This window comes from Heterodontus francisci, chromosome 33 (genome assembly GCF_036365525.1).
Source record: "Heterodontus francisci isolate sHetFra1 chromosome 33, sHetFra1.hap1, whole genome shotgun sequence".
Taxonomy (NCBI): domain Eukaryota; kingdom Metazoa; phylum Chordata; class Chondrichthyes; order Heterodontiformes; family Heterodontidae; genus Heterodontus; species Heterodontus francisci.
The window spans coordinates 50,240,563-50,265,448 of record NC_090403.1 but is presented as its reverse complement, the minus strand read 5'-3'; the positions used below and the strand labels follow the sequence as shown (position 1 = coordinate 50,265,448).

General features: G+C 47.1%; 15 non-coding genes across 15 annotated transcripts; all 15 read right to left on the bottom strand.

Moving 5' to 3' along the window:
• Positions 1-929: 929 nt before the first annotated feature.
• trnac-gca (transfer RNA cysteine (anticodon GCA)) lies at positions 930-1,001 on the bottom strand. Its single transcript has one exon. It is a non-coding gene; the product is annotated as a tRNA-Cys (tRNA).
• A 1,591-nt stretch (positions 1,002-2,592) lies between these two features.
• On the bottom strand, positions 2,593-2,664 carry trnac-gca (transfer RNA cysteine (anticodon GCA)). Its single transcript has one exon. It is a non-coding gene; the product is annotated as a tRNA-Cys (tRNA).
• Positions 2,665-4,255: 1,591 nt separating this feature from the next.
• Positions 4,256-4,327, bottom strand: trnac-gca (transfer RNA cysteine (anticodon GCA)). The gene has a single exon. It is a non-coding gene; the product is annotated as a tRNA-Cys (tRNA).
• A 1,591-nt stretch (positions 4,328-5,918) lies between these two features.
• trnac-gca (transfer RNA cysteine (anticodon GCA)) lies at positions 5,919-5,990 on the bottom strand. Its single transcript has one exon. It is a non-coding gene; the product is annotated as a tRNA-Cys (tRNA).
• Positions 5,991-7,581: 1,591 nt separating this feature from the next.
• Positions 7,582-7,653, bottom strand: trnac-gca (transfer RNA cysteine (anticodon GCA)). The gene has a single exon. It is a non-coding gene; the product is annotated as a tRNA-Cys (tRNA).
• Positions 7,654-9,244: 1,591 nt separating this feature from the next.
• trnac-gca (transfer RNA cysteine (anticodon GCA)) lies at positions 9,245-9,316 on the bottom strand. Its single transcript has one exon. It is a non-coding gene; the product is annotated as a tRNA-Cys (tRNA).
• Positions 9,317-10,907: 1,591 nt separating this feature from the next.
• trnac-gca (transfer RNA cysteine (anticodon GCA)) lies at positions 10,908-10,979 on the bottom strand. The gene has a single exon. It is a non-coding gene; the product is annotated as a tRNA-Cys (tRNA).
• Positions 10,980-12,570: 1,591 nt separating this feature from the next.
• Positions 12,571-12,642, bottom strand: trnac-gca (transfer RNA cysteine (anticodon GCA)). The gene has a single exon. It is a non-coding gene; the product is annotated as a tRNA-Cys (tRNA).
• Positions 12,643-14,233: 1,591 nt separating this feature from the next.
• Positions 14,234-14,305, bottom strand: trnac-gca (transfer RNA cysteine (anticodon GCA)). The gene has a single exon. It is a non-coding gene; the product is annotated as a tRNA-Cys (tRNA).
• Positions 14,306-15,896: 1,591 nt separating this feature from the next.
• trnac-gca (transfer RNA cysteine (anticodon GCA)) lies at positions 15,897-15,968 on the bottom strand. The gene has a single exon. It is a non-coding gene; the product is annotated as a tRNA-Cys (tRNA).
• Positions 15,969-17,559: 1,591 nt separating this feature from the next.
• Positions 17,560-17,631, bottom strand: trnac-gca (transfer RNA cysteine (anticodon GCA)). Its single transcript has one exon. It is a non-coding gene; the product is annotated as a tRNA-Cys (tRNA).
• A 1,591-nt stretch (positions 17,632-19,222) lies between these two features.
• On the bottom strand, positions 19,223-19,294 carry trnac-gca (transfer RNA cysteine (anticodon GCA)). Its single transcript has one exon. It is a non-coding gene; the product is annotated as a tRNA-Cys (tRNA).
• Positions 19,295-20,885: 1,591 nt separating this feature from the next.
• Positions 20,886-20,957, bottom strand: trnac-gca (transfer RNA cysteine (anticodon GCA)). The gene has a single exon. It is a non-coding gene; the product is annotated as a tRNA-Cys (tRNA).
• A 1,591-nt stretch (positions 20,958-22,548) lies between these two features.
• On the bottom strand, positions 22,549-22,620 carry trnac-gca (transfer RNA cysteine (anticodon GCA)). Its single transcript has one exon. It is a non-coding gene; the product is annotated as a tRNA-Cys (tRNA).
• A 1,591-nt stretch (positions 22,621-24,211) lies between these two features.
• trnac-gca (transfer RNA cysteine (anticodon GCA)) lies at positions 24,212-24,283 on the bottom strand. The gene has a single exon. It is a non-coding gene; the product is annotated as a tRNA-Cys (tRNA).
• Positions 24,284-24,886: the final 603 nt, after the last annotated feature.

Sequence of the window (24,886 nt, the reverse complement as noted above, 5' to 3'; positions counted from 1 at the left end):
TGCTGCATTGCAAACTCTCACTTGCTGGTCTGACTGACCAAACTGCAACTTAGCAAGATTGTGCATTGGTGGAGAGAGGACAAGTGGAGTTACTTGAGAGCTTTGAATGAGCACAGTGCAGCTGCAGAGAATGAGCAAAACTGCATTGTCTCAATTTGTACTGTCAGGGCAACAAAGGCAGCATTGGGATTTCAAGCAGAGACCTCGTGATCTGCAGTCAAGTGCTCTCCTACTGAGCTGTACCAGCCAGCTACCATGCTTGCTTTCAAGTATTTCTGGATAAAATTGTCTATGGGGCTAAAAACATTGCATTTTAGGCTGCAGTAAAAACACAAAATGCTGCAAACGCTCAGTAGGTCTGCTAGCATCTGTGGAGAGAGAAGCAAAGTCAACGTTTCAGACCTGTCAACTTTCATCAATTGCACCTGCAAGACAGGGATGGGGTCATTTTGAAGAAGCGATTTCACAATATCAAACTTTGCTTTCAAAAGTCTCCTCTGCGTTCTTTCTTAGCATGGCACCGCATCCTGTCTGCACACTTACTTTTACTGATTGTGTGCTCATCAAAATCATGAAAGGTTTTCAGGAGCAAATAAACAGTTGCCACTTGCATTCGGTTTGGTAAGAAGAGGACAGAGACGGAAAGTGTTTGGCAAAAGAAGGTGAGGTGACATGCGGAGCATTTCTTTGCACCGCGACTTGTTCTAATGTGGAAGGGACTGGCTGAAAGTTTGATTTGTAAATTTCAAGAGAGAATTGTATAATGACTTCAGGCGGACTAATTCACAGAGCAATGGGTGAAACGCAAAGCAGTTACGACAATGTTTTTGTGTGGTAGAGAGCAAAAGGCCATGCTCTGTGTGGCATGATCAGCTGCTGACAATGGGCAGGGAATCGCAGCAATCATAATGAGAAAGTGGTGCAGAAGAAGGGGGCACCTAGATTTGAACCAGGGACCTCTTGATCTGCAGTCAAATGCTCGCCCACTGAGCTAGACCCCCACTGCAGAAGACTGCTTCTTTTAGCATCCAAAGTAAATGAGCCAAAGGATTCTTGACAGCCGCACCAGCTCCTCCATATCATTGGGGCACATCACCAGCTGGGCCCAATTTCCAGCCACCCCTGAGATGCCCCACTTCATGCACTTGGCTTCATTGCGGGCATCAGCACGTTAATATTTGGGGGAAGGTCCCGTGCTTTTTGCGTAGGATTCATGGCCGCAAGTCGACTTGGAAGAAAGATGAGGCAAGTGCACTGCCATTGGAAAATTTTTGGTCGCTATTTCTCATTTGCCCTGTTTTCTTGGTGCGTGGTGTCGTGCCGGGAATATTTGCACGGGCTGCTCGTCTCTATTCATCTGCCGCCGCTCAGTGGCCACCCTTGCACCACTGAGTCAAAAGACTGTATGTTCTAGCTCCCCCACTCCAAAGATGTGTGCACACAATCCAGGCTGGCAATTCACTTCATGACTGAGGGAAGGGCAGTCAAGGAAAGAGGGTCCATTTTTCAGATCAATCCTCCAAGCAGGGCCTTGTGTGTCTTCCTAGGTGGCGGTCAATGATGGAATGGTCGAATTTAAGAAGAGCAGGGACGTTCTTCCCATTTTCCGCAGCAACATTTCTTGCGAAAAGCACAGCTTTGGCTTCTTTTGCACAATGCACTTTGCTGCATTGCAAACTCTCACTTGCTGGTCTGACTGACCAAACTGCAACTTAGCAAGATTGTGCATTGGTGGAGAGAGGACAAGTGGAGTTACTTGAGAGCTTTCAATGAGCACAGTGCAGCTGCAGAGAATGAGCAAAACTGCATTGTCTCAATTTGTACTGTCAGGGCAACAAAGGCAGCATTGGGATTTCAAGCAGAGACCTCGTGATCTGCAGTCAAGTGCTCTCCTACTGAGCTGTACCAGCCAGCTACCATGCTTGCTTTCAAGTATTTCTGGATAAAATTGTCTATGGGGCTAAAAACATTGCATTTTAGGCTGCAGTAAAAACACAAAATGCTGCAAACGCTCAGTAGGTCTGCTAGCATCTGTGGAGAGAGAAGCAAAGTCAACGTTTCAGACCTGTCAACTTTCATCAATTGCACCTGCAAGACAGGGATGGGGTCATTTTGAAGAAGCGATTTCACAATATCAAACTTTGCTTTCAAAAGTCTCCTCTGCGTTCTTTCTTAGCATGGCACCGCATCCTGTCTGCACACTTACTTTTACTGATTGTGTGCTCATCAAAATCATGAAAGGTTTTCAGGAGCAAATAAACAGTTGCCACTTGCATTCGGTTTGGTAAGAAGAGGACAGAGACGGAAAGTGTTTGGCAAAAGAAGGTGAGGTGACATGCGGAGCATTTCTTTGCACCGCGACTTGTTCTAATGTGGAAGGGACTGGCTGAAAGTTTGATTTGTAAATTTCAAGAGAGAATTGTATAATGACTTCAGGCGGACTAATTCACAGAGCAATGGGTGAAACGCAAAGCAGTTACGACAATGTTTTTGTGTGGTAGAGAGCAAAAGGCCATGCTCTGTGTGGCATGATCAGCTGCTGACAATGGGCAGGGAATAGCAGCAATCATAATGAGGAAGTGGTGCTGAAGAAGGGGGCACCTGGATTTGAACTAGGGACCTCTTGATCTGCAGTCAAATGCTCTCCCACTGAGCTATACCCCCACTGCAAAGGACTGCTTCTTTTAGCATCCAAAGTAAATGAGCCAAAGGATTCTTGACAGCCGCACCAGCTCCTCCATATCATTGGGGCACATCACCAGCTGGGCCCAATTTCCAGCCACCCCTGAGATGCCCCACTTCATGCACTTGGCTTCATTGCGGGCATCAGCACGTTAATATTTGGGGGAAGGTCCCGTGCTTTTTGCATAGGATTCATGGCCGCAAGTCGACTTGGAAGAAAGAGGAGGCAAGTGCACTGCCATTGGAAAATTTTTGGTCGCTATTTCTCATTTGCCCTGTTTTCTTGGTGCGTGGTGTCGTGCCGGGAATATTTGCACGGGCTGCTCGTCTCTATTCATCTGCCGCCGCTCAGTGGCCACCCTTGCACCACTGAGTCAAAAGACTGTATGTTCTAGCTCCCCCACTCCAAAGATGTGTGCACACAATCCAGGCTGGCAATTCACTTCATGACTGAGGGAAGGGCAGTCAAGGAAAGAGGGTCCATTTTTCAGATCAATCCTCCAAGCAGGGCCTTGTGTGTCTTCCTAGGTGGCGGTCAATGATGGAATGGTCGAATTTAAGAAGAGCAGGGACGTTCTTCCCATTTTCCGCAGCAACATTTCTTGCGAAAAGCACAGCTTTGGCTTCTTTTGCACAATGCACTCTGCTGCATTGCAAACTCTCACTTGCTGGTCTGACTGACCAAACTGCAACTTAGCAAGATTGTGCATTGGTGGAGAGAGGACAAGTGGAGTTACTTGAGAGCTTTCAATGAGCACAGTGCAGCTGCAGAGAATGAGCAAAACTGCATTGTCTCAATTTGTACTGTCAGGGCAACAAAGGCAGCATTGGGATTTCAAGCAGAGACCTCGTGATCTGCAGTCAAGTGCTCTCCTACTGAGCTGTACCAGCCAGCTACCATGCTTGCTTTCAAGTATTTCTGGATAAAATTGTCTATGGGGCTAAAAACATTGCATTTTAGGCTGCAGTAAAAACACAAAATGCTGCAAACGCTCAGTAGGTCTGCTGGCATCTGTGGAGAGAGAAGCAAAGTCAACGTTTCAGACCTGTCAACTTTCATCAATTGCACCTGCAAGACAGGGATGGGGTCATTTTGAAGAAGCGATTTCACAATATCAAACTTTGCTTTCAAAAGTCTCCTCTGCGTTCTTTCTTAGCATGGCACCGCATCCTGTCTGCACACTTACTTTTACTGATTGTGTGCTCATCAAAATCATGAAAGGTTTTCAGGAGCAAATAAACAGTTGCCACTTGCATTCGGTTTGGTAAGAAGAGGACAGAGACGGAAAGTGTTTGGCAAAAGAAGGTGAGGTGACATGCGGAGCATTTCTTTGCACCGCGACTTGTTCTAATGTGGAAGGGACTGGCTGAAAGTTTGATTTGTAAATTTCAAGAGAGAATTGTATAATGACTTCAGGCGGACTAATTCACAGAGCAATGGGTGAAACGCAAAGCAGTTACGACAATGTTTTTGTGTGGTAGAGAGCAAAAGGCCATGCTCTGTGTGGCATGATCAGCTGCTGACAATGGGCAGGGAATAGCAGCAATCATAATGAGGACGTGGTGCTGAAGAAGGGGGCACCTGGATTTGAACCAGGGACCTCTTGATCTGCAGTCAAATGCTCTCCCACTGAGCTATACCCCCACTGCAAAAGACTGCTTCTTTTAGCATCCAAAGTAAATGAGCCAAAGGATTCTTGACAGCCGCACCAGCTCCTCCATATCATTGGGGCACATCACCAGCTGGGCCCAATTTCCAGCCACCCCTGAGATGCCCCACTTCATGCACTTGGCTTCATTGCGGGCATCAGCACGTTAATATTTGGGGGAAGGTCCCGTGCTTTTTGCATAGGATTCATGGCCGCAAGTCGACTTGGAAGAAAGATGAGGCAAGTGCACTGCCATTGGAACATTTTTGGTCCCTATTTCTCATTTGCCCTGTTTTCTTGGTGCGTGGTGTCGTGCCGGGAATATTTGCACGGGCTGCTCGTCTCTATTCATCTGCCGCCGCTCAGTGGCCACCCTTGCACCACTGAGTCAAAAGACTGTATGTTCTAGCTCCCCCACTCCAAAGATGTGTGCACACAATCCAGGCTGGCAATTCACTTCATGACTGAGGGAAGGGCAGTCAAGGAAAGAGGGTCCATTTTTCAGATCAATCCTCCAAGCAGGGCCTTGTGTGTCTTCCTAGGTGGCGGTCAATGATGGAATGGTCGAATTTAAGAAGAGCAGGGACGTTCTTCCCATTTTCCGCAGCAACATTTCTTGCGAAAAGCACAGCTTTGGCTTCTTTTGCACAATGCACTTTGCTGCATTGCAAACTCTCACTTGCTGGTCTGACTGACCAAACTGCAACTTAGCAAGATTGTGCATTGGTGGAGAGAGGACAAGTGGAGTTACTTGAGAGCTTTCAATGAGCACAGTGCAGCTGCAGAGAATGAGCAAAACTGCATTGTCTCAATTTGTACTGTCAGGGCAACAAAGGCAGCATTGGGATTTCAAGCAGAGACCTCGTGATCTGCAGTCAAGTGCTCTCCTACTGAGCTGTACCAGCCAGCTACCATGCTTGCTTTCAAGTATTTCTGGATAAAATTGTCTATGGGGCTAAAAACATTGCATTTTAGGCTGCAGTAAAAACACAAAATGCTGCAAACGCTCAGTAGGTCTGCTAGCATCTGTGGAGAGAGAAGCAAAGTCAACGTTTCAGACCTGTCAACTTTCATCAATTGCACCTGCAAGACAGGGATGGGGTCATTTTGAAGAAGCGATTTCACAATATCAAACTTTGCTTTCAAAAGTCTCCTCTGCGTTCTTTCTTAGCATGGCACCGCATCCTGTCTGCACACTTACTTTTACTGATTGTGTGCTCATCAAAATCATGAAAGGTTTTCAGGAGCAAATAAACAGTTGCCACTTGCATTCGGTTTGGTAAGAAGAGGACAGAGACGGAAAGTGTTTGGCAAAAGAAGGTGAGGTGACATGCGGAGCATTTCTTTGCACCGCGACTTGTTCTAATGTGGAAGGGACTGGCTGAAAGTTTGATTTGTAAATTTCAAGAGAGAATTGTATAATGACTTCAGGCGGACTAATTCACAGAGCAATGGGTGAAACGCAAAGCAGTTACGACAATGTTTTTGTGTGGTAGAGAGCAAAAGGCCATGCTCTGTGTGGCATGATCAGCTGCTGACAATGGGCAGGGAATAGCAGCAATCATAATGAGGAAGTGGTGCTGAAGAAGGGGGCACCTGGATTTGAACCAGGGACCTCTTGATCTGCAGTCAAATGCTCTCCCACTGAGCTATACCCCCACTGCAAAAGACTGCTTCTTTTAGCATCCAAAGTAAATGAGCCAAAGGATTCTTGACAGCCGCACCAGCTCCTCCATATCATTGGGGCACATCACCAGCTGGGCCCAATTTCCAGCCACCCCTGAGATGCCCCACTTCATGCACTTGGCTTCATTGCGGGCATCAGCACGTTAATATTTGGGGGAAGGTCCCGTGCTTTTTGCATAGGATTCATGGCCGCAAGTCGACTTGGAAGAAAGATGAGGCAAGTGCACTGCCATTGGAACATTTTTGGTCCCTATTTCTCATTTGCCCTGTTTTCTTGGTGCGTGGTGTCGTGCCGGGAATATTTGCACGGGCTGCTCGTCTCTATTCATCTGCCGCCGCTCAGTGGCCACCCTTGCACCACTGAGTCAAAAGACTGTATGTTCTAGCTCCCCCACTCCAAAGATGTGTGCACACAATCCAGGCTGGCAATTCACTTCATGACTGAGGGAAGGGCAGTCAAGGAAAGAGGGTCCATTTTTCAGATCAATCCTCCAAGCAGGGCCTTGTGTGTCTTCCTAGGTGGCGGTCAATGATGGAATGGTCGAATTTAAGAAGAGCAGGGACGTTCTTCCCATTTTCCGCAGCAACATTTCTTGCGAAAAGCACAGCTTTGGCTTCTTTTGCACAATGCACTTTGCTGCATTGCAAACTCTCACTTGCTGGTCTGACTGACCAAACTGCAACTTAGCAAGATTGTGCATTGGTGGAGAGAGGACAAGTGGAGTTACTTGAGAGCTTTCAATGAGCACAGTGCAGCTGCAGAGAATGAGCAAAACTGCATTGTCTCAATTTGTACTGTCAGGGCAACAAAGGCAGCATTGGGATTTCAAGCAGAGACCTCGTGATCTGCAGTCAAGTGCTCTCCTACTGAGCTGTACCAGCCAGCTACCATGCTTGCTTTCAAGTATTTCTGGATAAAATTGTCTATGGGGCTAAAAACATTGCATTTTAGGCTGCAGTAAAAACACAAAATGCTGCAAACGCTCAGTAGGTCTGCTAGCATCTGTGGAGAGAGAAGCAAAGTCAACGTTTCAGACCTGTCAACTTTCATCAATTGCACCTGCAAGACAGGGATGGGGTCATTTTGAAGAAGCGATTTCACAATATCAAACTTTGCTTTCAAAAGTCTCCTCTGCGTTCTTTCTTAGCATGGCACCGCATCCTGTCTGCACACTTACTTTTACTGATTGTGTGCTCATCAAAATCATGAAAGGTTTTCAGGAGCAAATAAACAGTTGCCACTTGCATTCGGTTTGGTAAGAAGAGGACAGAGACGGAAAGTGTTTGGCAAAAGAAGGTGAGGTGACATGCGGAGCATTTCTTTGCACCGCGACTTGTTCTAATGTGGAAGGGACTGGCTGAAAGTTTGATTTGTAAATTTCAAGAGAGAATTGTATAATGACTTCAGGCGGACTAATTCACAGAGCAATGGGTGAAACGCAAAGCAGTTACGACAATGTTTTTGTGTGGTAGAGAGCAAAAGGCCATGCTCTGTGTGGCATGATCAGCTGCTGACAATGGGCAGGGAATAGCAGCAATCATAATGAGGAAGTGGTGCTGAAGAAGGGGGCACCTGGATTTGAACCAGGGACCTCTTGATCTGCAGTCAAATGCTCTCCCACTGAGCTATACCCCCACTGCAAAACACTGCGTCTTTTAGCATCCAAAGTAAATGAGCCAAAGGATTCTTGACAGCCGCACCAGCTCCTCCATATCATTGGGGCACATCACCAGCTGGGCCCAATTTCCAGCCACCCCTGAGATGCCCCACTTCATGCACTTGGCTTCATTGCGGGCATCAGCACGTTAATATTTGGGGGAAGGTCCCGTGCTTTTTGCATAGGATTCATGGCCGCAAGTCGACTTGGAAGAAAGATGAGGCAAGTGCACTGCCATTGGAACATTTTTGGTCCCTATTTCTCATTTGCCCTGTTTTCTTGGTGCGTGGTGTCGTGCCGGGAATATTTGCACGGGCTGCTCGTCTCTATTCATCTGCCGCCGCTCAGTGGCCACCCTTGCACCACTGAGTCAAAAGACTGTATGTTCTAGCTCCCCCACTCCAAAGATGTGTGCACACAATCCAGGCTGGCAATTCACTTCATGACTGAGGGAAGGGCAGTCAAGGAAAGAGGGTCCATTTTTCAGATCAATCCTCCAAGCAGGGCCTTGTGTGTCTTCCTAGGTGGCGGTCAATGATGGAATGGTCGAATTTAAGAAGAGCAGGGACGTTCTTCCCATTTTCCGCAGCAACATTTCTTGCGAAAAGCACAGCTTTGGCTTCTTTTGCACAATGCACTTTGCTGCATTGCAAACTCTCACTTGCTGGTCTGACTGACCAAACTGCAACTTAGCAAGATTGTGCATTGGTGGAGAGAGGACAAGTGGAGTTACTTGAGAGCTTTCAATGAGCACAGTGCAGCTGCAGAGAATGAGCAAAACTGCATTGTCTCAATTTGTACTGTCAGGGCAACAAAGGCAGCATTGGGATTTCAAGCAGAGACCTCGTGATCTGCAGTCAAGTGCTCTCCTACTGAGCTGTACCAGCCAGCTACCATGCTTGCTTTCAAGTATTTCTGGATAAAATTGTCTATGGGGCTAAAAACATTGCATTTTAGGCTGCAGTAAAAACACAAAATGCTGCAAACGCTCAGTAGGTCTGCTAGCATCTGTGGAGAGAGAAGCAAAGTCAACGTTTCAGACCTGTCAACTTTCATCAATTGCACCTGCAAGACAGGGATGGGGTCATTTTGAAGAAGCGATTTCACAATATCAAACTTTGCTTTCAAAAGTCTCCTCTGCGTTCTTTCTTAGCATGGCACCGCATCCTGTCTGCACACTTACTTTTACTGATTGTGTGCTCATCAAAATCATGAAAGGTTTTCAGGAGCAAATAAACAGTTGCCACTTGCATTCGGTTTGGTAAGAAGAGGACAGAGACGGAAAGTGTTTGGCAAAAGAAGGTGAGGTGACATGCGGAGCATTTCTTTGCACCGCGACTTGTTCTAATGTGGAAGGGACTGGCTGAAAGTTTGATTTGTAAATTTCAAGAGAGAATTGTATAATGACTTCAGGCGGACTAATTCACAGAGCAATGGGTGAAACGCAAAGCAGTTACGACAATGTTTTTGTGTGGTAGAGAGCAAAAGGCCATGCTCTGTGTGGCATGATCAGCTGCTGACAATGGGCAGGGAATAGCAGCAATCATAATGAGGAAGTGGTGCTGAAGAAGGGGGCACCTGGATTTGAACCAGGGACCTCTTGATCTGCAGTCAAATGCTCTCCCACTGAGCTATACCCCCACTGCAAAACACTGCGTCTTTTAGCATCCAAAGTAAATGAGCCAAAGGATTCTTGACAGCCGCACCAGCTCCTCCATATCATTGGGGCACATCACCAGCTGGGCCCAATTTCCAGCCACCCCTGAGATGCCCCACTTCATGCACTTGGCTTCATTGCGGGCATCAGCACGTTAATATTTGGGGGAAGGTCCCGTGCTTTTTGCATAGGATTCATGGCCGCAAGTCGACTTGGAAGAAAGATGAGGCAAGTGCACTGCCATTGGAACATTTTTGGTCCCTATTTCTCATTTGCCCTGTTTTCTTGGTGCGTGGTGTCGTGCCGGGAATATTTGCACGGGCTGCTCGTCTCTATTCATCTGCCGCCGCTCAGTGGCCACCCTTGCACCACTGAGTCAAAAGACTGTATGTTCTAGCTCCCCCACTCCAAAGATGTGTGCACACAATCCAGGCTGGCAATTCACTTCATGACTGAGGGAAGGGCAGTCAAGGAAAGAGGGTCCATTTTTCAGATCAATCCTCCAAGCAGGGCCTTGTGTGTCTTCCTAGGTGGCGGTCAATGATGGAATGGTCGAATTTAAGAAGAGCAGGGACGTTCTTCCCATTTTCCGCAGCAACATTTCTTGCGAAAAGCACAGCTTTGGCTTCTTTTGCACAATGCACTTTGCTGCATTGCAAACTCTCACTTGCTGGTCTGACTGACCAAACTGCAACTTAGCAAGATTGTGCATTGGTGGAGAGAGGACAAGTGGAGTTACTTGAGAGCTTTGAATGAGCACAGTGCAGCTGCAGAGAATGAGCAAAACTGCATTGTCTCAATTTGTACTGTCAGGGCAACAAAGGCAGCATTGGGATTTCAAGCAGAGACCTCGTGATCTGCAGTCAAGTGCTCTCCTACTGAGCTGTACCAGCCAGCTACCATGCTTGCTTTCAAGTATTTCTGGATAAAATTGTCTATGGGGCTAAAAACATTGCATTTTAGGCTGCAGTAAAAACACAAAATGCTGCAAACGCTCAGTAGGTCTGCTAGCATCTGTGGAGAGAGAAGCAAAGTCAACGTTTCAGACCTGTCAACTTTCATCAATTGCACCTGCAAGACAGGGATGGGGTCATTTTGAAGAAGCGATTTCACAATATCAAACTTTGCTTTCAAAAGTCTCCTCTGCGTTCTTTCTTAGCATGGCACCGCATCCTGTCTGCACACTTACTTTTACTGATTGTGTGCTCATCAAAATCATGAAAGGTTTTCAGGAGCAAATAAACAGTTGCCACTTGCATTCGGTTTGGTAAGAAGAGGACAGAGACGGAAAGTGTTTGGCAAAAGAAGGTGAGGTGACATGCGGAGCATTTCTTTGCACCGCGACTTGTTCTAATGTGGAAGGGACTGGCTGAAAGTTTGATTTGTAAATTTCAAGAGAGAATTGTATAATGACTTCAGGCGGACTAATTCACAGAGCAATGGGTGAAACGCAAAGCAGTTACGACAATGTTTTTGTGTGGTAGAGAGCAAAAGGCCATGCTCTGTGTGGCATGATCAGCTGCTGACAATGGGCAGGGAATAGCAGCAATCATAATGAGGAAGTGGTGCTGAAGAAGGGGGCACCTGGATTTGAACCAGGGACCTCTTGATCTGCAGTCAAATGCTCTCCCACTGAGCTATACCCCCACTGCAAAAGACTGCTTCTTTTAGCATCCAAAGTAAATGAGCCAAAGGATTCTTGACAGCCGCACCAGCTCCTCCATATCATTGGGGCACATCACCAGCTGGGCCCAATTTCCAGCCACCCCTGAGATGCCCCACTTCATGCACTTGGCTTCATTGCGGGCATCAGCACGTTAATATTTGGGGGAAGGTCCCGTGCTTTTTGCATAGGATTCATGGCCGCAAGTCGACTTGGAAGAAAGATGAGGCAAGTGCACTGCCATTGGAAAATTTTTGGTCGCTATTTCTCATTTGCCCTGTTTTCTTGGTGCGTGGTGTCGTGCCGGGAATATTTGCACGGGCTGCTCGTCTCTATTCATCTGCCGCCGCTCAGTGGCCACCCTTGCACCACTGAGTCAAAAGACTGTATGTTCTAGCTCCCCCACTCCAAAGATGTGTGCACACAATCCAGGCTGGCAATTCACTTCATGACTGAGGGAAGGGCAGTCAAGGAAAGAGGGTCCATTTTTCAGATCAATCCTCCAAGCAGGGCCTTGTGTGTCTTCCTAGGTGGCGGTCAATGATGGAATGGTCGAATTTAAGAAGAGCAGGGACGTTCTTCCCATTTTCCGCAGCAACATTTCTTGCGAAAAGCACAGCTTTGGCTTCTTTTGCACAATGCACTTTGCTGCATTGCAAACTCTCACTTGCTGGTCTGACTGACCAAACTGCAACTTAGCAAGATTGTGCATTGGTGGAGAGAGGACAAGTGGAGTTACTTGAGAGCTTTGAATGAGCACAGTGCAGCTGCAGAGAATGAGCAAAACTGCATTGTCTCAATTTGTACTGTCAGGGCAACAAAGGCAGCATTGGGATTTCAAGCAGAGACCTCGTGATCTGCAGTCAAGTGCTCTCCTACTGAGCTGTACCAGCCAGCTACCATGCTTGCTTTCAAGTATTTCTGGATAAAATTGTCTATGGGGCTAAAAACATTGCATTTTAGGCTGCAGTAAAAACACAAAATGCTGCAAACGCTCAGTAGGTCTGCTAGCATCTGTGGAGAGAGAAGCAAAGTCAACGTTTCAGACCTGTCAACTTTCATCAATTGCACCTGCAAGACAGGGATGGGGTCATTTTGAAGAAGCGATTTCACAATATCAAACTTTGCTTTCAAAAGTCTCCTCTGCGTTCTTTCTTAGCATGGCACCGCATCCTGTCTGCACACTTACTTTTACTGATTGTGTGCTCATCAAAATCATGAAAGGTTTTCAGGAGCAAATAAACAGTTGCCACTTGCATTCGGTTTGGTAAGAAGAGGACAGAGACGGAAAGTGTTTGGCAAAAGAAGGTGAGGTGACATGCGGAGCATTTCTTTGCACCGCGACTTGTTCTAATGTGGAAGGGACTGGCTGAAAGTTTGATTTGTAAATTTCAAGAGAGAATTGTATAATGACTTCAGGCGGACTAATTCACAGAGCAATGGGTGAAACGCAAAGCAGTTACGACAATGTTTTTGTGTGGTAGAGAGCAAAAGGCCATGCTCTGTGTGGCATGATCAGCTGCTGACAATGGGCAGGGAATAGCAGCAATCATAATGAGGAAGTGGTGCTGAAGAAGGGGGCACCTGGATTTGAACCAGGGACCTCTTGATCTGCAGTCAAATGCTCTCCCACTGAGCTATACCCCCACTGCAAAAGACTGCTTCTTTTAGCATCCAAAGTAAATGAGCCAAAGGATTCTTGACAGCCGCACCAGCTCCTCCATATCATTGGGGCACATCACCAGCTGGGCCCAATTTCCAGCCACCCCTGAGATGCCCCACTTCATGCACTTGGCTTCATTGCGGGCATCAGCACGTTAATATTTGGGGGAAGGTCCCGTGCTTTTTGCATAGGATTCATGGCCGCAAGTCGACTTGGAAGAAAGATGAGGCAAGTGCACTGCCATTGGAAAATTTTTGGTCGCTATTTCTCATTTGCCCTGTTTTCTTGGTGCGTGGTGTCGTGCCGGGAATATTTGCACGGGCTGCTCGTCTCTATTCATCTGCCGCCGCTCAGTGGCCACCCTTGCACCACTGAGTCAAAAGACTGTATGTTCTAGCTCCCCCACTCCAAAGATGTGTGCACACAATCCAGGCTGGCAATTCACTTCATGACTGAGGGAAGGGCAGTCAAGGAAAGAGGGTCCATTTTTCAGATCAATCCTCCAAGCAGGGCCTTGTGTGTCTTCCTAGGTGGCGGTCAATGATGGAATGGTCGAATTTAAGAAGAGCAGGGACGTTCTTCCCATTTTCCGCAGCAACATTTCTTGCGAAAAGCACAGCTTTGGCTTCTTTTGCACAATGCACTTTGCTGCATTGCAAACTCTCACTTGCTGGTCTGACTGACCAAACTGCAACTTAGCAAGATTGTGCATTGGTGGAGAGAGGACAAGTGGAGTTACTTGAGAGCTTTCAATGAGCACAGTGCAGCTGCAGAGAATGAGCAAAACTGCATTGTCTCAATTTGTACTGTCAGGGCAACAAAGGCAGCATTGGGATTTCAAGCAGAGACCTCGTGATCTGCAGTCAAGTGCTCTCCTACTGAGCTGTACCAGCCAGCTACCATGCTTGCTTTCAAGTATTTCTGGATAAAATTGTCTATGGGGCTAAAAACATTGCATTTTAGGCTGCAGTAAAAACACAAAATGCTGCAAACGCTCAGTAGGTCTGCTAGCATCTGTGGAGAGAGAAGCAAAGTCAACGTTTCAGACCTGTCAACTTTCATCAATTGCACCTGCAAGACAGGGATGGGGTCATTTTGAAGAAGCGATTTCACAATATCAAACTTTGCTTTCAAAAGTCTCCTCTGCGTTCTTTCTTAGCATGGCACCGCATCCTGTCTGCACACTTACTTTTACTGATTGTGTGCTCATCAAAATCATGAAAGGTTTTCAGGAGCAAATAAACAGTTGCCACTTGCATTCGGTTTGGTAAGAAGAGGACAGAGACGGAAAGTGTTTGGCAAAAGAAGGTGAGGTGACATGCGGAGCATTTCTTTGCACCGCGACTTGTTCTAATGTGGAAGGGACTGGCTGAAAGTTTGATTTGTAAATTTCAAGAGAGAATTGTATAATGACTTCAGGCGGACTAATTCACAGAGCAATGGGTGAAACGCAAAGCAGTTACGACAATGTTTTTGTGTGGTAGAGAGCAAAAGGCCATGCTCTGTGTGGCATGATCAGCTGCTGACAATGGGCAGGGAATAGCAGCAATCATAATGAGGAAGTGGTGCTGAAGAAGGGGGCACCTGGATTTGAACCAGGGACCTCTTGATCTGCAGTCAAATGCTCTCCCACTGAGCTATACCCCCACTGCAAAACACTGCGTCTTTTAGCATCCAAAGTAAATGAGCCAAAGGATTCTTGACAGCCGCACCAGCTCCTCCATATCATTGGGGCACATCACCAGCTGGGCCCAATTTCCAGCCACCCCTGAGATGCCCCACTTCATGCACTTGGCTTCATTGCGGGCATCAGCACGTTAATATTTGGGGGAAGGTCCCGTGCTTTTTGCATAGGATTCATGGCCGCAAGTCGACTTGGAAGAAAGATGAGGCAAGTGCACTGCCATTGGAACATTTTTGGTCCCTATTTCTCATTTGCCCTGTTTTCTTGGTGCGTGGTGTCGTGCCGGGAATATTTGCACGGGCTGCTCGTCTCTATTCATCTGCCGCCGCTCAGTGGCCACCCTTGCACCACTGAGTCAAAAGACTGTATGTTCTAGCTCCCCCACTCCAAAGATGTGTGCACACAATCCAGGCTGGCAATTCACTTCATGACTGAGGGAAGGGCAGTCAAGGAAAGAGGGTCCATTTTTCAGATCAATCCTCCAAGCAGGGCCTTGTGTGTCTTCCTAGGTGGCGGTCAATGATGGAATGGTCGAATTTAAGAAGAGCAGGGACGTTCTTCCCATTTTCCGCAGCAACATTTCTTGCGAAAAGCACAGCTTTGGCTTCTTTTGCACAATGCACTTTGCTGCATTGCAAACTCTCACTTGCTGGTCTGACTGACCAAACTGCAACTTAGCAAGATTGTGCATTGGTGGAGAGAGGACAAGTGGAGTTACTTGAGAGCTTTGAATGAGCACAGTGCAGCTGCAGAGAATGAGCAAAACTGCATTGTCTCAATTTGTACTGTCAGGGCAACAAAGGCAGCATTGGGATTTCAAGCAGAGACCTCGTGATCTGCAGTCAAGTGCTCTCCTACTGAGCTGTACCAGCCAGCTACCATGCTTGCTTTCAAGTGTTTCTGGATAAAATTGTCTATGGGGCTAAAAACATTGCATTTTAGGCTGCAGTAAAAACACAAAATGCTGCAAACGCTCAGTAGGTCTGCTAGCATCTGTGGAGAGAGAAGCAAAGTCAACGTTTCAGACCTGTCAACTTTCATCAATTGCACCTGCAAGACAGGGATGGGGTCATTTTGAAGAAGCGATTTCACAATATCAAACTTTGCTTTCAAAAGTCTCCTCTGCGTTCTTTCTTAGCATGACACCGCATCCTGTCTGCACACTTACTTTTACTGATTGTGTGCTCATCAAAATCATGAAAGGTTTTCAGGAGCAAATAAACAGTTGCCACTTGCATTCGGTTTGGTAAGAAGAGGACAGAGACGGAAAGTGTTTGGCAAAAGAAGGTGAGGTGACATGCGGAGCATTTCTTTGCACCGCGACTTGTTCTAATGTGGAAGGGACTGGCTGAAAGTTTGATTTGTAAATTTCAAGAGAGAATTGTATAATGACTTCAGGCGGACTAATTCACAGAGCAATGGGTGAAACGCAAAGCAGTTACGACAATGTTTTTGTGTGGTAGAGAGCAAAAGGCCATGCTCTGTGTGGCATGATCAGCTGCTGACAATGGGCAGGGAATAGCAGCAATCACAATGAGGAAGTGGTGCTGAAGAAGGGGGCACCTGGATTTGAACCAGGGACCTCTTGATCTGCAGTCAAATGCTCTCCCACTGAGCTATACCCCCACTGCAAAAGACTGCGTCTTTTAGCATCCAAAGTAAATGAGCCAAAGGATTCTTGACAGCCGCACCAGCTCCTCCATATCATTGGGGCACATCACCAGCTGGGCCCAATTTCCAGCCACCCCTGAGATGCCCCACTTCATGCACTTGGCTTCATTGCGGGCATCAGCACGTTAATATTTGGGGGAAGGTCCCGTGCTTTTTGCATAGGATTCATGGCCGCAAGTCGACTTGGAAGAAAGATGAGGCAAGTGCACTGCCATTGGAACATTTTTGGTCCCTATTTCTCATTTGCCCTGTTTTCTTGGTGCGTGGTGTCGTGCCGGGAATATTTGCACGGGCTGCTCGTCTCTATTCATCTGCCGCCGCTCAGTGGCCACCCTTGCACCACTGAGTCAAAAGACTGTATGTTCTAGCTCCCCCACTCCAAAGATGTGTGCACACAATCCAGGCTGGCAATTCACTTCATGACTGAGGGAAGGGCAGTCAAGGAAAGAGGGTCCATTTTTCAGATCAATCCTCCAAGCAGGGCCTTGTGTGTCTTCCTAGGTGGCGGTCAATGATGGAATGGTCGAATTTAAGAAGAGCAGGGACGTTCTTCCCATTTTCCGCAGCAACATTTCTTGCGAAAAGCACAGCTTTGGCTTCTTTTGCACAATGCACTTTGCTGCATTGCAAACTCTCACTTGCTGGTCTGACTGACCAAACTGCAACTTAGCAAGATTGTGCATTGGTGGAGAGAGGACAAGTGGAGTTACTTGAGAGCTTTGAATGAGCACAGTGCAGCTGCAGAGAATGAGCAAAACTGCATTGTCTCAATTTGTACTGTCAGGGCAACAAAGGCAGCATTGGGATTTCAAGCAGAGACCTCGTGATCTGCAGTCAAGTGCTCTCCTACTGAGCTGTACCAGCCAGCTACCATGCTTGCTTTCAAGTGTTTCTGGATAAAATTGTCTATGGGGCTAAAAACATTGCATTTTAGGCTGCAGTAAAAACACAAAATGCTGCAAACGCTCAGTAGGTCTGCTAGCATCTGTGGAGAGAGAAGCAAAGTCAACGTTTCAGACCTGTCAACTTTCATCAATTGCACCTGCAAGACAGGGATGGGGTCATTTTGAAGAAGCGATTTCACAATATCAAACTTTGCTTTCAAAAGTCTCCTCTGCGTTCTTTCTTAGCATGACACCGCATCCTGTCTGCACACTTACTTTTACTGATTGTGTGCTCATCAAAATCATGAAAGGTTTTCAGGAGCAAATAAACAGTTGCCACTTGCATTCGGTTTGGTAAGAAGAGGACAGAGACGGAAAGTGTTTGGCAAAAGAAGGTGAGGTGACATGCGGAGCATTTCTTTGCACCGCGACTTGTTCTAATGTGGAAGGGACTGGCTGAAAGTTTGATTTGTAAATTTCAAGAGAGAATTGTATAATGACTTCAGGCGGACTAATTCACAGAGCAATGGGTGAAACGCAAAGCAGTTACGACAATGTTTTTGTGTGGTAGAGAGCAAAAGGCCATGCTCTGTGTGGCATGATCAGCTGCTGACAATGGGCAGGGAATAGCAGCAATCACAATGAGGAAGTGGTGCTGAAGAAGGGGGCACCTGGATTTGAACCAGGGACCTCTTGATCTGCAGTCAAATGCTCTCCCACTGAGCTATACCCCCACTGCAAAAGACTGCGTCTTTTAGCATCCAAAGTAAATGAGCCAAAGGATTCTTGACAGCCGCACCAGCTCCTCCATATCATTGGGGCACATCACCAGCTGGGCCCAATTTCCAGCCACCCCTGAGATGCCCCACTTCATGCACTTGGCTTCATTGCGGGCATCAGCACGTTAATATTTGGGGGAAGGTCCCGTGCTTTTTGCATAGGATTCATGGCCGCAAGTCGACTTGGAAGAAAGATGAGGCAAGTGCACTGCCATTGGAACATTTTTGGTCCCTATTTCTCATTTGCCCTGTTTTCTTGGTGCGTGGTGTCGTGCCGGGAATATTTGCACGGGCTGCTCGTCTCTATTCATCTGCCGCCGCTCAGTGGCCACCCTTGCACCACTGAGTCAAAAGACTGTATGTTCTAGCTCCCCCACTCCAAAGATGTGTGCACACAATCCAGGCTGGCAATTCACTTCATGACTGAGGGAAGGGCAGTCAAGGAAAGAGGGTCCATTTTTCAGATCAATCCTCCAAGCAGGGCCTTGTGTGTCTTCCTAGGTGGCGGTCAATGATGGAATGGTCGAATTTAAGAAGAGCAGGGACGTTCTTCCCATTTTCCGCAGCAACATTTCTTGCGAAAAGCACAGCTTTGGCTTCTTTTGCACAATGCACTTTGCTGCATTGCAAACTCTCACTTGCTGGTCTGACTGACCAAACTGCAACTTAGCAAGATTGTGCATTGGTGGAGAGAGGACAAGTGGAGTTACTTGAGAGCTTTGAATGAGCACAGTGCAGCTGCAGAGAATGAGCAAAACTGCATTGTCTCAATTTGTACTGTCAGGGCAACAAAGGCAGCATTGGGATTTCAAGCAGAGACCTCGTGATCTGCAGTCAAGTGCTCTCCTACTGAGCTGTACCAGCCAGCTACCATGCTTGCTTTCAAGTATTTCTGGATAAAATTGTCTATGGGGCTAAAAACATTGCATTTTAGGCTGCAGTAAAAACACAAAATGCTGCAAACGCTCAGTAGGTCTGCTAGCATCTGTGGAGAGAGAAGCAAAGTCAACGTTTCAGACCTGTCAACTTTCATCAATTGCACCTGCAAGACAGGGATGGGGTCATTTTGAAGAAGCGATTTCACAATATCAAACTTTGCTTTCAAAAGTCTCCTCTGCGTTCTTTCTTAGCATGGCACCGCATCCTGTCTGCACACTTACTTTTACTGATTGTGTGCTCATCAAAATCATGAAAGGTTTTCAGGAGCAAATAAACAGTTGCCACTTGCATTCGGTTTGGTAAGAAGAGGACAGAGACGGAAAGTGTTTGGCAAAAGAAGGTGAGGTGACATGCGGAGCATTTCTTTGCACCGCGACTTGTTCTAATGTGGAAGGGACTGGCTGAAAGTTTGATTTGTAAATTTCAAGAGAGAATTGTATAATGACTTCAGGCGGACTAATTCACAGAGCAATGGGTGAAACGCAAAGCAGTTACGACAATGTTTTTGTGTGGTAGAGAGCAAAAGGCCATGCTCTGTGTGGCATGATCAGCTGCTGACAATGGGCAGGGAATAGCAGCAATCATAATGAGGAAGTGGTGCTGAAGAAGGGGGCACCTGGATTTGAACCAGGGACCTCTTGATCTGCAGTCAAATGCTCTCCCACTGAGCTATACCCCCACTGCAAAACACTGCCTCTTTTAGCATCCAAAGTAAATGAGCCAAAGGATTCTTGACAGCCGCACCAGCTCCTCCATATCATTGGGGCACATCACCAGCTGGGCCCAATTTCCAGCCACCCCTGAGATGCCCCACTTCATGCACTTGGCTTCATTGCGGGCATCAGCACGTTAATATTTGGGGGAAGGTCCCGTGCTTTTTGCATAGGATTCATGGCCGCAAGTCGACTTGGAAGAAAGATGAGGCAAGTGCACTGCCATTGGAACATTTTTGGTCCCTATTTCTCATTTGCCCTGTTTTCTTGGTGCGTGGTGTCGTGCCGGGAATATTTGCACGGGCTGCTCGTCTCTATTCATCTGCCGCCGCTCAGTGGCCACCCTTGCACCACTGAGTCAAAAGACTGTATGTTCTAGCTCCCCCACTCCAAAGATGTGTGCACACAATCCAGGCTGGCAATTCACTTCATGACTGAGGGAAGGGCAGTCAAGGAAAGAGGGTCCATTTTTCAGATCAATCCTCCAAGCAGGGCCTTGTGTGTCTTCCTAGGTGGCGGTCAATGATGGAATGGTCGAATTTAAGAAGAGCAGGGACGTTCTTCCCATTTTCCGCAGCAACATTTCTTGCGAAAAGCACAGCTTTGGCTTCTTTTGCACAATGCACTTTGCTGCATTGCAAACTCTCACTTGCTGGTCTGACTGACCAAACTGCAACTTAGCAAGATTGTGCATTGGTGGAGAGAGGACAAGTGGAGTTACTTGAGAGCTTTGAATGAGCACAGTGCAGCTGCAGAGAATGAGCAAAACTGCATTGTCTCAATTTGTACTGTCAGGGCAACAAAGGCAGCATTGGGATTTCAAGCAGAGACCTCGTGATCTGCAGTCAAGTGCTCTCCTACTGAGCTGTACCAGCCAGCTACCATGCTTGCTTTCAAGTGTTTCTGGATAAAATTGTCTATGGGGCTAAAAACATTGCATTTTAGGCTGCAGTAAAAACACAAAATGCTGCAAACGCTCAGTAGGTCTGCTAGCATCTGTGGAGAGAGAAGCAAAGTCAACGTTTCAGACCTGTCAACTTTCATCAATTGCACCTGCAAGACAGGGATGGGGTCATTTTGAAGAAGCGATTTCACAATATCAAACTTTGCTTTCAAAAGTCTCCTCTGCGTTCTTTCTTAGCATGGCACCGCATCCTGTCTGCACACTTACTTTTACTGATTGTGTGCTCATCAAAATCATGAAAGGTTTTCAGGAGCAAATAAACAGTTGCCACTTGCATTCGGTTTGGTAAGAAGAGGACAGAGACGGAAAGTGTTTGGCAAAAGAAGGTGAGGTGACATGCGGAGCATTTCTTTGCACCGCGACTTGTTCTAATGTGGAAGGGACTGGCTGAAAGTTTGATTTGTAAATTTCAAGAGAGAATTGTATAATGACTTCAGGCGGACTAATTCACAGAGCAATGGGTGAAACGCAAAGCAGTTACGACAATGTTTTTGTGTGGTAGAGAGCAAAAGGCCATGCTCTGTGTGGCATGATCAGCTGCTGACAATGGGCAGGGAATAGCAGCAATCATAATGAGGAAGTGGTGCTGAAGAAGGGGGCACCTGGATTTGAACCAGGGACCTCTTGATCTGCAGTCAAATGCTCTCCCACTGAGCTATACCCCCACTGCAAAAGACTGCGTCTTTTAGCATCCAAAGTAAATGAGCCAAAGGATTCTTGACAGCCGCACCAGCTCCTCCATATCATTGGGGCACATCACCAGCTGGGCCCAATTTCCAGCCACCCCTGAGATGCCCCACTTCATGCACTTGGCTTCATTGCGGGCATCAGCACGTTAATATTTGGGGGAAGGTCCCGTGCTTTTTGCATAGGATTCATGGCCGCAAGTCGACTTGGAAGAAAGATGAGGCAAGTGCACTGCCATTGGAACATTTTTGGTCCCTATTTCTCATTTGCCCTGTTTTCTTGGTGCGTGGTGTCGTGCCGGGAATATTTGCACGGGCTGCTCGTCTCTATTCATCTGCCGCCGCTCAGTGGCCACCCTTGCACCACTGAGTCAAAAGACTGTATGTTCTAGCTCCCCCACTCCAAAGATGTGTGCACACAATCCAGGCTGGCAATTCACTTCATGACTGAGGGAAGGGCAGTCAAGGAAAGAGGGTCCATTTTTCAGATCAATCCTCCAAGCAGGGCCTTGTGTGTCTTCCTAGGTGGCGGTCAATGATGGAATGGTCGAATTTAAGAAGAGCAGGGACGTTCTTCCCATTTTCCGCAGCAACATTTCTTGCGAAAAGCACAGCTTTGGCTTCTTTTGCACAATGCACTTTGCTGCATTGCAAACTCTCACTTGCTGGTCTGACTGACCAAACTGCAACTTAGCAAGATTGTGCATTGGTGGAGAGAGGACAAGTGGAGTTACTTGAGAGCTTTGAATGAGCACAGTGCAGCTGCAGAGAATGAGCAAAACTGCATTGTCTCAATTTGTACTGTCAGGGCAACAAAGGCAGCATTGGGATTTCAAGCAGAGACCTCGTGATCTGCAGTCAAGTGCTCTCCTACTGAGCTGTACCAGCCAGCTACCATGCTTGCTTTCAAGTGTTTCTGGATAAAATTGTCTATGGGGCTAAAAACATTGCATTTTAGGCTGCAGTAAAAACACAAAATGCTGCAAACGCTCAGTAGGTCTGCTAGCATCTGTGGAGAGAGAAGCAAAGTCAACGTTTCAGACCTGTCAACTTTCATCAATTGCACCTGCAAGACAGGGATGGGGTCATTTTGAAGAAGCGATTTCACAATATCAAACTTTGCTTTCAAAAGTCTCCTCTGCGTTCTTTCTTAGCATGGCACCGCATCCTGTCTGCACACTTACTTTTACTGATTGTGTGCTCATCAAAATCATGAAAGGTTTTCAGGAGCAAATAAACAGTTGCCACTTGCATTCGGTTTGGTAAGAAGAGGACAGAGACGGAAAGTGTTTGGCAAAAGAAGGTGAGGTGACATGCGGAGCATTTCTTTGCACCGCGACTTGTTCTAATGTGGAAGGGACTGGCTGAAAGTTTGATTTGTAAATTTCAAGAGAGAATTGTATAATGACTTCAGGCGGACTAATTCACAGAGCAATGGGTGAAACGCAAAGCAGTTACGACAATGTTTTTGTGTGGTAGAGAGCAAAAGGCCATGCTCTGTGTGGCATGATCAGCTGCTGACAATGGGCAGGGAATAGCAGCAATCATGATGAGGAAGTGGTGCTGAAGAAGGGGGCACCTGGATTTGAACCAGGGACCTCTTAATCTGCAGTCAAATGCTCTCCCACTGAGCTATACCCCCACTGCAAAAGACTACGTCTTTTAGCATCCAAAGTAAATGAGCCAAAGGATTCTTGACAGCCGCACCAGCTCCTCCATATCATTGGGGCACATCACCAGCTGGGCCCAATTTCCAGCCACCCCTGAGATGCCCCACTTCATGCACTTGGCTTCATTGCGGGCATCAGCACGTTAATATTTGGGGGAAGGTCCCGTGCTTTTTGCATAGGATTCATGGCCGCAAGTCGACTTGGAAGAAAGATGAGGCAAGTGCACTGCCATTGGAAAATTTTTGGTAGCTATTTCTCATTTGCCCTGTTTTCTTGGTGCGTGGTGTCGTGCCGGGAATATTTGCACGGGCTGCTCGTCTCTATTCATCTGCCGCCGCTCAGTGGCCACCCTTGCACCACTGAGTCAAAAGACTGTATGTTCTAGCTCCCCCACTCCAAAGATGTGTGCACACAATCCAGGCTGGCAATTCACTTCATGACTGAGGGAAGGGCAGTCAAGGAAAGAGGGTCCATTTTTCAGATCAATCCTCCAAGCAGGGCCTTGTGTGTCTTCCTAGGTGGCGGTCAATGATGGAATGGTCGAATTTAAGAAGAGCAGGGACGTTCTTCCCATTTTCCGCAGCAACATTTCTTGCGAAAAGCACAGCTTTGGCTTCTTTTGCACAATGCACTTTGCTGCATTGCAAACTCTCACTTGCTGGTCTGACTGACCAAACTGCAACTTAGCAAGATTGTGCATTGGTGGAGAGAGGACAAGTGGAGTTACTTGAGAGCTTTGAATGAGCACAGTGCAGCTGCAGAGAATGAGCAAAACTGCATTGTCTCAATTTGTACTGTCAGGGCAACAAAGGCAGCATTGGGATTTCAAGCAGAGACCTCGTGATCTGCAGTCAAGTGCTCTCCTACTGAGCTGTACCAGCCAGCTACCATGCTTGCTTTCAAGTGTTTCTGGATAAAATTGTCTATGGGGCTAAAAACATTGCATTTTAGGCTGCAGTAAAAACACAAAATGCTGCAAACGCTCAGTAGGTCTGCTAGCATCTGTGGAGAGAGAAGCAAAGTCAACGTTTCAGACCTGTCAACTTTCATCAATTGCACCTGCAAGACAGGGATGGGGTCATTTTGAAGAAGCGATTTCACAATATCAAACTTTGCTTTCAAAAGTCTCCTCTGCGTTCTTTCTTAGCATGACACCGCATCCTGTCTGCACACTTACTTTTACTGATTGTGTGCTCATCAAAATCATGAAAGGTTTTCAGGAGCAAATAAACAGTTGCCACTTGCATTCGGTTTGGTAAGAAGAGGACAGAGACGGAAAGTGTTTGGCAAAAGAAGGTGAGGTGACATGCGGAGCATTTCTTTGCACCGCGACTTGTTCTAATGTGGAAGGGACTGGCTGAAAGTTTGATTTGTAAATTTCAAGAGAGAATTGTATAATGACTTCAGGCGGACTAATTCACAGAGCAATGGGTGAAACGCAAAGCAGTTACGACAATGTTTTTGTGTGGTAGAGAGCAAAAGGCCATGCTCTGTGTGGCATGATCAGCTGCTGACAATGGGCAGGGAATAGCAGCAATCACAATGAGGAAGTGGTGCTGAAGAAGGGGGTACCTGGATTTGAACCAGGGACTTCCTGATCTGCAGTCAAATGCTCTCCCACTGAGCTATACCCCCACTGCAAAAGACTGCTTCTTTTAGCATCCAAAGTAAATGAGCCAAAGGATTCTTGACAGCCGCACCAGCTCCTCCATATCATTGGGGCACATCACCAGCTGGGCCCAATTTCCAGCCATCCCTGAGATGCCCCACTTCATGCACTTGGCTTCATTGCGGGCATCAGCATGTTAATATTTGGGGGAAGGTCCCGTGCTTTTTGCATAGGATTCATGGCCGCAAGTCGACTTGGAAGAAAGATGAGGCAAGTGCACTGCCATTGGAAAATTTTTGGTAGCTATTTCTCATTTGCCCTGTTTTCTTGGTGCGTGGTGTCGTGCCGGGAATATTTGCACGGGCTGCTCGTCTCTATTCATCTGCCGCCGCTCAGTGGCCACCCTTGCACCACTGAGTCAAAAGACTGTATGTTCTAGCTCCCCCACTCCAAAGATGTGTGCACACAATCCAGGCTGGCAATTCACTTCATGACTGAGGGAAGGGCAGTCAAGGAAAGAGGGTCCATTTTTCAGATCAATCCTCCAAGCAGGGCCTTGTGTGTCTTCCTAGGTGGCGGTCAATGATGGAATGGTCGAATTTAAGAAGAGCAGGGACGTTCTTCCCATT